This window comes from Macrobrachium rosenbergii, chromosome 52 (genome assembly GCF_040412425.1).
Source record: "Macrobrachium rosenbergii isolate ZJJX-2024 chromosome 52, ASM4041242v1, whole genome shotgun sequence".
Lineage (NCBI taxonomy): Eukaryota > Metazoa > Arthropoda > Malacostraca > Decapoda > Palaemonidae > Macrobrachium > Macrobrachium rosenbergii.
The window spans coordinates 11,055,715-11,069,763 of record NC_089792.1 but is presented as its reverse complement, the minus strand read 5'-3'; the positions used below and the strand labels follow the sequence as shown (position 1 = coordinate 11,069,763).

General features: G+C 38.6%; 1 long non-coding RNA gene and 1 pseudogene across 3 annotated transcripts in view; one reads left to right on the top strand and one right to left on the bottom strand.

The window, feature by feature from the left end:
- The window catches only part of LOC136833682 (uncharacterized), a 185,488-nt gene that overhangs the window by 131,107 nt on the left and 40,332 nt on the right, over window positions 1-14,049 (top strand). The window lies entirely within an intron of this gene.
- LOC136833886 (uncharacterized) lies at window positions 528-2,382 on the bottom strand (annotated as a pseudogene).

The following is a 14,049-nucleotide window of genomic DNA, read 5'->3' as shown; positions in this document are numbered from 1 at the left end:
GTCATTGTCTTTTGTTTGTTAAAGTAACTGAAATGCCTGCAACCTTGAAAGTAATTTATTTTTGATTTATTTACTTATCTAAAGTTGCAAAGACACGTGTATGTTTGCCTGCCATCGATATCTTGGATTATGTTTTATATTTTTTTATATTTAAGTTCAGAGGTCAGTGGCATAAGCAGATAGATGCCCGTTGCTAGCCCAGATCGGACGGGAAAAATAGGGGGCAAGAAGGTTGGAATTTGCATCTTTGATTAATGGCAGAAGAACGTTGAGTATCTTCAAATTCACTTCAGAGTTTATGTCAAATTCCTATCAGAAAGTGAGTTTCAGTTTCGGATGTTCATCTGAATTTGGACCCTCCAGTTACAGCTTAGGATCCCGAGTAGTTGAATTTGTTAGCCTGCGTTTTCATGATTGAACTGCACACATTTTGATTATTTCCACATAAGACGTTTAATGGGGTCCTACCCCAATTCCAGACAGGCTATGAATTTATTGGATTGCTCACCAATATATATTTGTTCATGATGTTAGTGTGTGTATAAGAACAAACCACTGAATTAAGATATTGTAACTATAACTTTCAAGAGAAGTGTTGTCCTTTCATAAGACAAAACAAAAGGAAGCTTGTGTAGTCTGTCGTTGACCCTGGATTGTTCCTTACGAAAATGTGCACATTATGAATGATAACATACCATCCCATCGAAATATAGTGTACTGAAAGTGAGTAATTAACTTTGGTGTCCGTATTTTGATTATTTATTTCCGTATTTAAAGTTATGAATGATCATATATAAACAGTTTTAACTGTAAGGGTTGATATTGCCATTCAAAGTAAAACATGGATAGTCAGTAAAAAATATCATGAGCAGCAAGAAGTAGATTACAGTGTTCAGTAAGGCTTTATTGAAATGGCTAAATATCAGAATATGATGAACAAACAACAGCTTTCATGAAAGACTCCAACAGATTATGATTTCCCAAACGATGTAGTATAATTGACATTGGTGATGAACATGACCTTACTTCATGTTAGATAAAAACTGTTACGTCTACACAGTGATTTGAAAGGGGTCGTTCAAGCTTCAATCGCCGGTCTTGCATACTTCCCTTCGGGACTCGTTCGTTGCACACAGACACACCCCACCGTGACCATCTCTTGCACTGGCATGAACTTCTCCACGTGTCGTACCCAGGTTCGAATCGGCTTGCGAACGGCTTGACAGCGGAAGTCTCCTCCGAGATTCGAGCAGGGCTGGTTGTTGCAGAGGCATTTCGCCTCCACGATGGTCGAAGGCCACACGTCCTTGCCGAAGGATCTCGTCTGCAACTTGGAAGGACACATGCCCAAGTGAACGATCTCCTTCACCCAAACGGGTTCCAGATAGTGTTCGCTCAGGTCAACGCGAAAGAGCTGAACGGAGAGGTCATTGCAGACGGTTTCCTCGGCTTGCTTTTGGGAGAACTGAATGAGGACATCCGGGACAGATGTGTAGTCTTCTTCCCAGACCCTGCTTTACCTGATTGGCTGGAATCATGCTGACCTGACCCCGACGGCAGCGGCTTTGATTTTGGTTCGCGCAAGTTTTCGCCCGTTTTACAAATGTGGGCGGGGCTCTGGTAGAAATGTCTTTCAGCCTTTGGCTTTTGGCTCTGGAGGCTTCTGCTTCTTCCTCGCTGTCATTCAGGAGCAACACCAGAGAGAGCATCGAGTCGTCGTCTTCGGTCCCACCGTTGGCGGCTGTAGAAGGAGAGTTGGCCTCCATATGGCCGTTGGTCGGTTCTTCATCGATTTGATTCTCGTGGAGAGACAGGACCGGGTTGAACCAACGCCATTGCGAGAATGGTGATGACCACGATGACACCTGTTGCCGTGGGTGGGTTTGAGACTCTTTGCTGATGATGGCGTCGAGACCTGTGGCTTCGGAGTCGGCCTTGGCCGATGGACGGATGCAACACACGGTAGCCAGGAGGAGGGGGACCACGAACCACTTCAACATGCTCAGAGAATGTTAATGGAAGGTTAGAGGAATCGGCTGGGTTTATTGCTTAAGATTAGACCGATGGAATGGTGGCAGGCTCGAGAAAGGGGCTTGATCTGTGTGGTCTCTTCCGTCAAGATCTGCCAGTGGATCTTGATTGGATGACGGCCTGAGACCGGATGATGAGGTAAGGGAATTCTGCCACCTTATATACGAGGTAGTAACGCCTCGTACGTGCCGAAGTAATGGCATAAACATAGGGGATGCGGACTTGTGGCTTCCAATTATTCTTTAATCATCCACCGGATTGTTTTTGAGTGGTTTCTTTCGCCTCTGCGCTGGTATTAACACTTCCACATAATCACTAGACCCCATTCAAATGAAACCGCAATAAGAACGGTCCGCCTGATGAAGTGTATTGAACCACATCAAAAGAAGCTTAGGAAAGAAAGGGGAAGACCAAGGAAAAAATAGAACGCAGAAAACCAAAAGAACGTGTCATTTTTTGGCCTTCTTCGCCGTCGCCGGTCGCTGGTAGAATAGATATCTTAATATCTTATCACCACGGGATTGACTTTCAGTTTCTTGTTATCGGGTGGACGATGGTTAGGCCAAGCATTAAGCTATCGTGTGCCTAATTGAATTTAATTGATTTTTTGGGGCTCATTTAGTATCTGTCTTAAAGTTATATTTCTTTTGTATTTCTCCACCATATTTCTTTTATATTTATCTAACGAATATTCAGGCCAAACGTACCACTTTTTCAGCAAGTGACATGGTATGTTAATAGTTATATCAGTGAAACATAATCGTTGGATTTTGGGAGGCTTGCTCATGAGTTTAGTTATATGGCCAAACGAAGCATGTTTATGATGACATATGGACATTTTGTTTTGGGAGGCATTTTATGGTTTTTGGCATGTTTCATACGAATGATATTAGCTGTAGTACTAGCAGTATTAATAATAATATTAATAATCCCAAACAGATATATCAGGAGAAATTAAAGTATTATAATAATAATAATGTGTTTAATAATTTTAATATGATAATATTATTTAAAACCAAACAGATATATATCAGAGAATATTATTATAATATATATATAGATATTAGTCTTCACGAATATTCATCTTGGTACATTGGCATCAAAAGTATTTTTTAATTTAATTTATTATTTTTTGACAAAAATGGCACTTGGATGTGACTGAAAAGCCATATACAGGAATTATTTATAAATTTAATATAAATCTTGCTGATGTTATATATATATTATATATATATATATATATATATATATATATATATATATATATATATATATATATATATATATATATATATATTATATATATATATATATATATATAAATATGTATATATATATATATACATATATATATGTATGTATGTGTATATGTATATATATATATATATATATATATATATGTCAGAGTACCAACGACGTAAAATAAATAACAGTAAAACGTAAAATGTTTTGCAATTGCATCTTGTTCTTATGTCAAGTAGGTTACGTTATATGCTTCGCATGTTCAAGTTCGATGCTTCCAGAATGTAAATAAATGTAAGTGAAAAATTAGGTAAAGGTAAAAATAATCCTTTATTTTGCCCCCTTTTTTTTTTACAGAAAACAACAACCGGTATCATAATTAAGGATAAATTCAAATACATTCATACATATATCCATATTGACAAAAATGATGGTTATATGCTTTAGTACGCAATGACTGGCACAAATAGCAATAAACTATCTAATTGGAAAGAAAATTTGTCAAAGTTTAACATGGCCCGAAAAGAAAAGCCTACAGTATTTTCGTAAAATTTAGCTATCGGGGAAAAGTTTAGATTTGTGCCTGCTTGAACTCCTCATTTTGAATTGTCAGTCAGTCAATTTATCAATGATTCTCAGAGTTTGTGTTGGTTAAGTAAGTGACGCATGCGTACACGTTTGAAAATATATCTGCATAAACATAGAAGACTTTTGATGAAGACTGTAGACCTCATGTGATTAGATTCATTTCCTTGTCGGAGAAAATGAATTATACGACCAAGGTCCGAAGGGTGTGCAGCTGACTCTTTTATCTGTCGTACTTCTCACTTTTCATTGAAACGATGAAACGCTTTTGCGGAAAAAAAAGATGCATTTATGTTGTCACTGTTGTACAGCCCTCATTTTCTCAGGAAGCATTGAAAAAAATATGTATTTAAGTGAAGGCTACTTAGCTTATGAAATATAAATATGTAGGAAAACAGTAAGAGACCTGACTAAGCGATGGAAGATAAGTTCAACCCAGAACCCATCACGTCCATATTGAATATACGTGATAGTCTGTTAGGAAGTTTGCAAACATCTTAGTTGCAAGAGAGTAAGCAAGCTCGGTTTTGAATCTTATGTCTTGAAGAGGCTTCCGTTTTTGAGACAGAGGGGTTTGTGCACCATTTGCCGTTTCTGAGGTCATCCTTTTGACTGTCGCTTGTGGAATGGAGGAGGGGCCTTGCATTTCAAGAGGTGGGAGTGAGTCGGGTACTCTTGGAAAAATATTCTGAAGCACCAGTTCGAGAGCCACCCTGTAGCTGTAGTAGTGGCTACTGAAGCTGTTGGTTTTTAGCAATTGGAAAAGTTTAGCAGATGGTCTGTGATGTGCAAATTTGTTAATTTTGTAGTGGGATGTATATGTAAAGCATTGGACTTCTGAGTACTAATTGATTTAATACTCTAGCCATTTTCAGCTATTTTCGAACACGTCTTTAAAGGCTCAACTTCATTTTGTGGTATCCTTTTTTATCGAGACCACATCGCATACAAGACGGTTAAATGCAAATGTGGCACAAATGCTGCATTTAAGGGGTAAACGTTGATTGGCCTTGGTACAGGGGGGAGGGGTAACCAAATGCTGCAGAAAATTACAGAGGTCCACAGCATTATGTGCCATCAGCAAGGTGTGGCAACAATGACGACACGAGATGAAAGAAGGATGCTTTTATTCTTGACCACTTTGTCTGTCCAGGCAAAGATTAAGGAGTGGTGGTTAGATCCTCTGCTTGGGCGAGGCATATTGCTTTTAGGATCGAAATACTGGGGACTTACTAATTGTGTTTTTGAAAGCCACGTGCTGAACGTCCGGCTACGGAGGTAAAGGGTTTAATTGAGCCGTTGCTTTCAACCCTTATTATTAATCGGCCAAGCGCGCCAAGAGATTTAAAGTACAGTGTGGAATAATGGATAACCGTGAGAGAAAGAATTCATAGATAGAAATGCCGGAAAGTTGAATACGATTGGCAGAAAACGAATTGAATCAGAAAGGATTTACTGTAACAATACTTCTCCGAGCGTTCGGGTACATGTTTTTGTGTGCTTATGGCATTGAATATGTGTTTTCATCGTTATGAATGAATTGGACGGCAGAAAGGAGTGATTGATTTCCCTTGAACAGCAGCACCTGGTAGTCTATAGCAATTGTTCTTCGTTATAATACAGCGTCTGAATCGCTGTTGATGGAAAGCAGATTTGGTCTCAAGGATAAAGGGTTCTTATCTAATCGGCGTTTCCACTTTGCTATTTTTGCTTGTAAATGTTGGATGGTGAGCCTAAGTGCCTGTTAAAAAATCTCGTGTTTAGCGAAAAATAAGGAACATCGAAGGCTTTAGGAATTTGTAATTGCTTTTCAGCACATAGCAAATCTATTAGCAATTTAATTATACAGTGAAGTCTAAAGGGCATACGTACGTAGTCAGAATTTTTTCATCATCATGAATACAATTTGTAACTGTTGATGAATTTGCCATCATGAGTTGCATATGAAAGTTGGAGTATGAAATTAAATTTTTGTCGTCCTTTGCAAACGTATACTTTATTTAGTAAAACTACTTTAATTATCGCATTACATTCTCATGTTTCGCTTTGAGTGCAGAGATAAGGCCCTCTTAAGAAATTTGTTTCCCTTCGGCCCCTAACTTCAGCTGCTTTCATTCCTTTTACTGTACCTCCGTTCATATTCTCTTTCTTCCATCTTACTGTCCACCCTCTCCTAACAATTGATTCATAGTGCAACTGCGAGGTTTTCCTCCTGATACACCTTTCAAACTTTCAGCGCTGAATGCCCTTACTTGCCCCAGTGCTTGGCATGTGTGCCTAAAATCTGTAAATCAGTCAATCTTAAGAAATTTGTTAATGTACTGCCGTCACGTGCAAAGAAGACGAACGATGCCGAATTATTTTATAAAAGATAATTTTGGTGTAATTTGGAGGTGGGTGCCGGCCAATGAAGAATTAGAGGAATTTATTTCTGGTGATAGAATTTCATTTCTCGGTATAATGTGGTTCGGATTCCACAATAGGTTGTAGGTCCCGTTGCTAGGTAACCAACTGGCTCTTAGTCACGTAAAAATAAGTCTAATCCTTCGGGCCAGCCATAGGAGAGCTGTTAATCAGCTCAGTGGTCTGGTTAAACTAAGGTATACTTAACTTTTGGAGGTGGGTTTTAAGAGATGATTCCAAAGAACTAATTACTGCTGGCACCGACGCATTATTCCATAGTTTTTCGATGGAGGTTGGGTCACCTTTAAAAGAGCATTCGCGTGATCACAGCCATTCCGTATGCCTTTGCAGCGCAGAACCGTCATCACCAGGACTTTTGCCTCCTCCCAGTATACTTCAAGCATTCGTTTTGTAACCTGCTCACACTTGCTCTCCCTTGCGAAATATTTCATGGTTTATGCCTCAGAGCAGTGGTTCTCAATCTTTTTTTAGTGATGGCACCCTAACTAATGTAATCATTACCGTGGCACCCCTTCTTCACCATCCCACCATGTCGCTTGAATTAACACAAATACACACATATATGTATGTATATACACACATATACAGTACATATATATTAGAATAGACACTGATAATAATTATATGAAGACTTTTTTTTTTTTTTTTTTTTTTTTTTTTTACAAATTTTCATTGAGATAATCTAGCAAAGACAAAATTCATGACAATCTTGCGGCACCCCTGGGCACTTTCTGTGGCACCCCGGGGTTCCACGGCACCCAGTTTGAGAATCACTGCCTTAGAGATATCTCTCAAATATCGAACGGCAGTCTTATCACTTTTGGAAAAGCTTGCGGTATAAATCAGCCTAAAATTCGAGGTGAACTCCCATTTTTTTGAAACGAAGTCTTAGAAATCCATCTTTTCCATGTTACGTTAATTGGAGTGAGCAATACACTATGAATGAGAATCTCACTAGCCACTGTTCTAGTTGAAAGTTTTGCAGATGAGGACTTATTTTTATATAAAGTTTTCGTTGGTAGTTAGTCTTCCAGGGTCCCTTACTATGTGGGGTAAATCTTGAATACTATTTTTTGTCTGCGCTGTAAAGGAACTGTCCTTCACGTTGTAAGAGTTATAAAAAAACAAAGATTGGTGTACAGCGAAATTGTCTAGAAAGCTACATCAGGTGATATTTCACATGTGAAAGAACTATAAATGGATTCTGGTTTGAAACCGGAGGTTGAAATTTCACATGCGCCTACTAGACATTACAAACGTACGCTCACTTTTATAAATTTGAGAGAGAGAGAGAGAGAGAGAGAGAGAGAGAGAGCTTTGTTCTTTGTTCTGGTGTAAGCGTCAAGGATTGAGAGGTCTAGAAATAAGTGAAAACATATGTTATCAGACATAATTAAGTATACTTCAGAATTCCAGTTCCCCAAAGCTAATTTAAGTATATATTGGCAAAAATCGTTTACGTCGAGCTTGATATTAAAAGAAAAAGGTCCTTCAGTTGAGAAAATAGAATACCATACAACTTCTCTCTGTCCTGCCATAGAGATGAAATCCGCTGTTACTCCTCGTAATTGTGCCTTCTATTATATGCCACCGGTTTTTGTTCGTCCCCTTTCTCGTCTAAAATATTCCGTTCCTTTTCTGGTCCTTTACCCCTGACCTCTATAATTCTGAATCCGGAGCGATCCAAGTGGTTTCATTTGCCATCGGAAAGCGGCTGTCGTTCTTTCCAAGTCCAGCCTCAAAGTAGCCTTTGAAACCCCCTCTCTCTCTCTCTCTCTCTCTCTCTCTCTCTCTCTCTCTCAGGTTATTCTCTATCATAGTAGTTACCAGGTTATTCTTTTCCTAAGTCCATCTTGGTCCAAAAAAAAAAAAAGAGTTGGACTTCATCATCAATTTAGGTCAAAACAAGAAAAAAAACTGTACACTGCTCATGATCATATCTCAAAAATTAAAACCAGCCCTCTCTCTCTCTCTCTCTCTCTCTCTCTCTCTCTCTCTCTCTCTCTCTCTCCTCTCTCTCTCTCTCTGTTGTAGTTGGGGAGAAATAGAGGTTATGCTGATTATCTCTCCGGAAATTTTGAGAGCCGTTTTTTCTTTTATTTTTTTTTTTCTCTCTCCTTTTTTTTTATTCCTGTAACTTTACTCTTTAATTTAGTTACCGGTTATTCTTTTTGAGTAAATCCGTCTCTTTGACGTTAATCGTATAAATAAATTTATATATATATATATAATATATATATATATATATATATATATATATATATATATATATATATATATATATATATATATATATATATATATATATTATATATATATTGTCCAAAAAAATATATATATATATATATATATATATATATATATATATATATATATATATATAAAAAAAAAAAAGAGTTGGTCATACTTCATCATCAATTTAGGTCAAAACAAGAAAAGAATGATTTCATGCCGCATTACATTCACAAAACAAACCTCGGTGCAATTAAGTGAAATCATAACTTCAATTAAGTGGGTTTACAAAATTAAAACCAGCCCTTCCCTTGCGTATAAATCTCTCTCTCTCTCTCTCTCTCTCTCTCTCTCTCTCTCTCTCTCTCTGTCTCCAACATCCCCCTTACCCACTGGGGGCGGATTTATAGCCTCCTCCGTCCAGCCCCGGCCTCTCCGTAACCACCGCTTCGTGTATATAGCCGGAATTCTGGCGTAATTAAACCGAATGTGTCCTGTAGGGTCTTTTTACTGAAAATCCTGCCATTGTTTTTAGAACAAACCTCCAAATTGTTGTAGTTGGAAAAAGAAATGGGGAGAAATTTTGGTCTTCGTTCTGAGGGTTGATGCTTGCGTAATGTGATTATGGGTAAATGCAGAGCCTTTTCCCTTTGCTCCAATTGGAATCTCCGGAAATTTTGAGAGAATAATTGCTATTTTTTCTTTTTTTTTTTTACAATTCCTCTGTAGTCTACCAAAAAGATAATGTGGCGTTTTTTTTTTTATTCCTGTAACTTTACACTTTTCCATGTTTTTATTTCTTTAAATTTATGTAAAATTGGCGGACCGAGTAACCTGAATTTTGGGGAGACTGCTGAGTAATAATGAAAGAGGCTTTTTTTTTTTTTTTTTTGTGCTTCCTCAAACACTTGGGTTGGCCTGAGAAAATTAGGTTAATCGTTTGCTTTTTTCTTTTATAAATAAATTTATATATATATATATATATATATATATATATATCATTTTGAATATATATATATATATATATGTACAGTATATGGTTAACTTATATCACATTTTTATTTTAAAGTTTTGTTAATATATATATATATATATATACTGTTTTTTTTATTTTTTATGTATGTATGTATGTATGTATGTATGTATGTATGTATGTATGTATGTATGTATGTATGTATATGTATATACATATATGTGGCTGCAACCCCTTTCATTCCTTTTACTATAGCTCCGTTCATATTATCTTCCATCTTACTTTCTACACATTCTTAACAATTGTTTCGTAGTGCAACTGCGAGGTTTTACTCCTGTTATACCTTTAAAACCTTCTGTACTGTCAGTTTCCCTTCCAGCGCTGAATAACCTCATGGGTACCAGCGCGTGGCCTTTAGCCTAAATCTTATATTTCAGTTCCAGTCTTTACTCCCTTCAAGTGACCAATGAAGAATTAGAGGAATTTATTTCTGGTGATAGAAATTCATTTCTCGTCATAATGTGGTTCGGATTCCACAATAAGCTGTAGGTCTCGTTGCTAGGTAACCAATTGGTTCTTAGCCACGTCAAATAAATCTAATCCTTCGGGCCAGCCCTAGGAGAGTTGTTAATCAGCTCAGTGGTCTGGTTAAACCAAGGTATACTTAACTTTTAACTATCTGGGAGGGCAAGAGCATTGGCGCTTACATTGCTTGTTTTGAATATTAGATTCAGGTTTGAAATGGTGAACTTGTGTTTCATCCGGGATTACTAACCTCCCGTAGAACGGTCTGGGTTATTCTAGAAACAAGTAAACAATGTCCAAGAAGTTTTCACTTTGGTCATCTTTCCTGGTGTCAATATTTGCGGTATCTATCTTGCAGAGAGCTATACGCATTCCCAAGAACTTAGTCAAGGTAGTATGTAGTTAGGTAAGTCGTATTATACAGTCACAACAGAAAGTATTAGTTACTACTCTGCTTTATGGGCAAGTCTGAGAACATTTTAGACGACCGTCGTGTCTACTACACTACTACGACTGCTAACCCTCCATCAAGCATTGCTGCTCATGGTGCGTTCGCAACTTATGCCATTTAACATGGTCTAGTCTCCACACCCCTGTAGGCTCTTCGCTAACACCAGAGACCTGCCCGAGACACTGTCTCCCCGACAGGCTCTGAGCGCTTTATTCCAGAAAGTCCAGACACAGTAACTCATTCCAGAAATCCCCCAGTATGAGAGAAACTCAGGCACAGTAGCTCATTCTGAGCACTTTATTCCAGAAACCAGGTACAGTAGTCAGTGCACCTTGTGTGGTGCACTGTAAGTGTCTCTAAAGGGTGTTTGCAGCTTGGCTGCGGCCCTTAGCTGCTCCCACTTCTTAGTCTTTTACCTTACATCCATTCCCGCTTCCTTTCTTTCATCTTGGCTACTTTTTATTTTGGGGCGATTCTCCCACTTTATCTTCTGGTTTTTATCTTGTCTAACCTCTCCAAATCCCTCTTTAAACCATCTTAAGCATTGAATGGCCGAAAGTATCCCAGTGCTTGGCTTTGAATCCCAGATTTCATGATTCATTCATTCTTGGTGCTTTCCATACCAGCGCTTAGTTCCTCATTGGACGGGTGGGTGCCGTTCTCAGCTGATACCCTACTGGCCCCGCGTTCGATTTTCCGACCTGCCAATGAAGAATTAAAGGAATTTATTTCTGGTGATAGAAACTCATTTCTCGCTATAATACGGTTCGGATTACCACAATAAGCTGTAGGTCCCGTTGCCAGGTATAAGCAGTTGGTTCTTAGCCACGTAAAATAAATCTAATCCTTTGGGCCAGCCCTCTCTGGGAGAGCTGTTAATCAGCTCAGTGGTCTGGTTAAACTAAGGTATACTTGACTTGAATCCACACCAGTGCACACTGCTCCTTCTCCCGTGTTTCACTACATGTACAGAGCTTCCAGATCACCACATCCGCATACGTTCAGACGCCTGTGATTTATTATTTCCTTTTGTTAGTATGTATGGGTGTGTGTTTTTTTCGCACATGTCATGCTCCCGGTCGTTTTGGTGACCAACACTACCCACAGTGGTTAGGATTCATTTTGCTTTTCGGACACCAGTGAGGAATAAAGACCGAGTGTTTCCATACGCCTCAAGACAAGAGGTTCATTTTGCCATTTAGGGACTTCTACTCCCAACAGAGGCTCTCTCTCTCTCTCTCTCTCTCTCTCTCTCTCTCTCTCTCTCTCCATCAGTCTGTCTATTATATGTACACATATATACATATATGTGCCTGTGTGTATAATGGAAGTCATCCAGCAAACTTGAAGGGTCCGCTTACAATTCCTTTCATTTGATTATCATCATTTTCATTAACGAAGCAGAGGATCTGACGAGGTTCTGCTCATCCCTTAGGTCATTATACCCAATTAATGCTGATAAATCAAAATGTAAAGAGAGGAAGAGCGAGAGAATGAATATGCGAACTTTTCTTCCCCCAATTTCGCGGGATAATGAAGTGTTTCGGTTTTGTGCTTCACTTTCCATTGTGTTGGTTTGTTTCCTGGATCTTATACAGAAATTTGAAACGGAAAGGAAAAGATGAACGATATGTCAGAGAAGGAACAGAATAAGAAAAACTAATCGCTTTTATGTCAACGTAAATTTAGGAATAAGACAGCGAGGTATTGAAGAAACGTACGAAAATTTCCACGGACCTTCCATTTCCAGTTCTGATACGCATTTGTGCATAAATATACCGGATGAAAATACGGTGCCTTCGAGTGTATTACGTAAAAAAGTGTGGAGTAATAGAAATGTCCGGCCTTACCTGTAGAGGTTGTATGTTAGAAATGAGATCAGTTTTTATTACGAAATGCGGTGTTATTGATATTACATAGGAAGCTGTGAGTGTGGGTGTGTGTGTGTGTGTGTGTGTGTGGCTCTTTGCTGATCGGGGAAACGTCCCCCACCCCTCTTCCCTTTTTTTATAGTGCGTATGTGGTTCTAGGTCGTGTAAACATTTCTTAGAGGAAAATCAGATTTCAGGGATATTCATACCAAGTCTGAAGTCACTCCGATTAAGGCACCAGTTCCAGGGATATCTCAGGCTGAATCAGATCAGAAATAATGCCAGGAAAATATGCAAATATGAGAGAAAGTCTTGCGCTATCGTCAAGATATGCGTATGTGTCATACACAGCACGTCAGGTAGAAACAGCCACGTACATACCAGTGCCAGGTTTGTCAACCATTATTGGTTTCAACTTCGCAGGTTTCCCTTTGCCCCTAGAAACAGGAGCGCAGTACAGAGCCAATAAGGCATCCGGAGGGTAAACAATACGAAAGGAGAAGAGAGAAAAGAAAAGGAAATTTCCCCTCGCGTAAAGGTCAGAGTGTCGGGTAATCAGTTAAGTAAGAAAGGAGACCTCTCGAGTGCCTACAGTACAGTAACCTTAGTTGCCACGTGCTGTCCGCGTTCAGTAGGAAATGCTTTGAAATACCGTAATAAATTCGAGGAACGGCGGTTGGTTTCAGGTATATCGTTGCTGCAGAGTAGCCAATCCTCTTAAGGTAATTACAGAGTTGCAATACCTTTCAGGACAATTACAGGACAGCCCATCCTTAGAGGATAATTACCAACTGGCCCACTCTCTAGGGGCAGCTAACGGGTATTCTGCCAAGAAAGACTGGGTTGCAGGGACAGTGGTCGCTACCCTCATTGCTTATTTAAATAAGATCTAATATATTTACTATGAGCAAACCCTCCAGGCCAGCCCTGTAGGAATTAACAGTGTTAGCAAAGTTATCTTTTTAAACTGTTTAGTAATTGCAAGAATAATTCCGTACTCTTAGAAAATACAACTTGAAAATTTCTTAGGTCTCTCCGATTTTTACTTTTATTTTTTTTCTTATTTATTATTTATTTTTATTATTATTATTATTATTATTATTATTATTATTATTATTATTATTATTATTATTGAGGAAATTTAAGAGCTAAAATTTGCTAGAAATATATGTTTTAGACTGTTGTTATGAAGAAATAACTGCTTACAGGGCAATAAGTACACGCCGATGCAGTATTTTGGTAATATTCGACACGTCTTATTTAATTTTGAAGAATTAATTAACGTTTCTTTGTGATATCATCTGCTGTTGGTTTTATCGCGTGTCCAAAAATCGGACATCTGAAAACCCAAGGTTTCTTCCCCATGGGGAAGTAGTGCCGTCGGTGCACCTCATGCGGACCACTGTAGGCATTACTTAAGGCTCTTTGATGCGTCCCTTTGGCACCTAGCTGCAATCCTTTTCATTCCTTTTACTGTACCTCCCTTCATATTCTCTTTCTTCCATCTTTCTTTCCACCCTCTCCTAGCATTCGTTTCCTAGTGTAGCTGCGAGATTTTCCTCTGGCCCGAATTTTATACTCTTCTCCAAGGTGGGCGGATCATCCGTCTAATTTTGGGGAAATCGGAAAAGTAATTGTCACTTTTTTGTGTGGTTTGAGACTCGCGGTTCTCGGAGAATATGAGTTTTCACATTTTACCGAGTTACAATGAAACA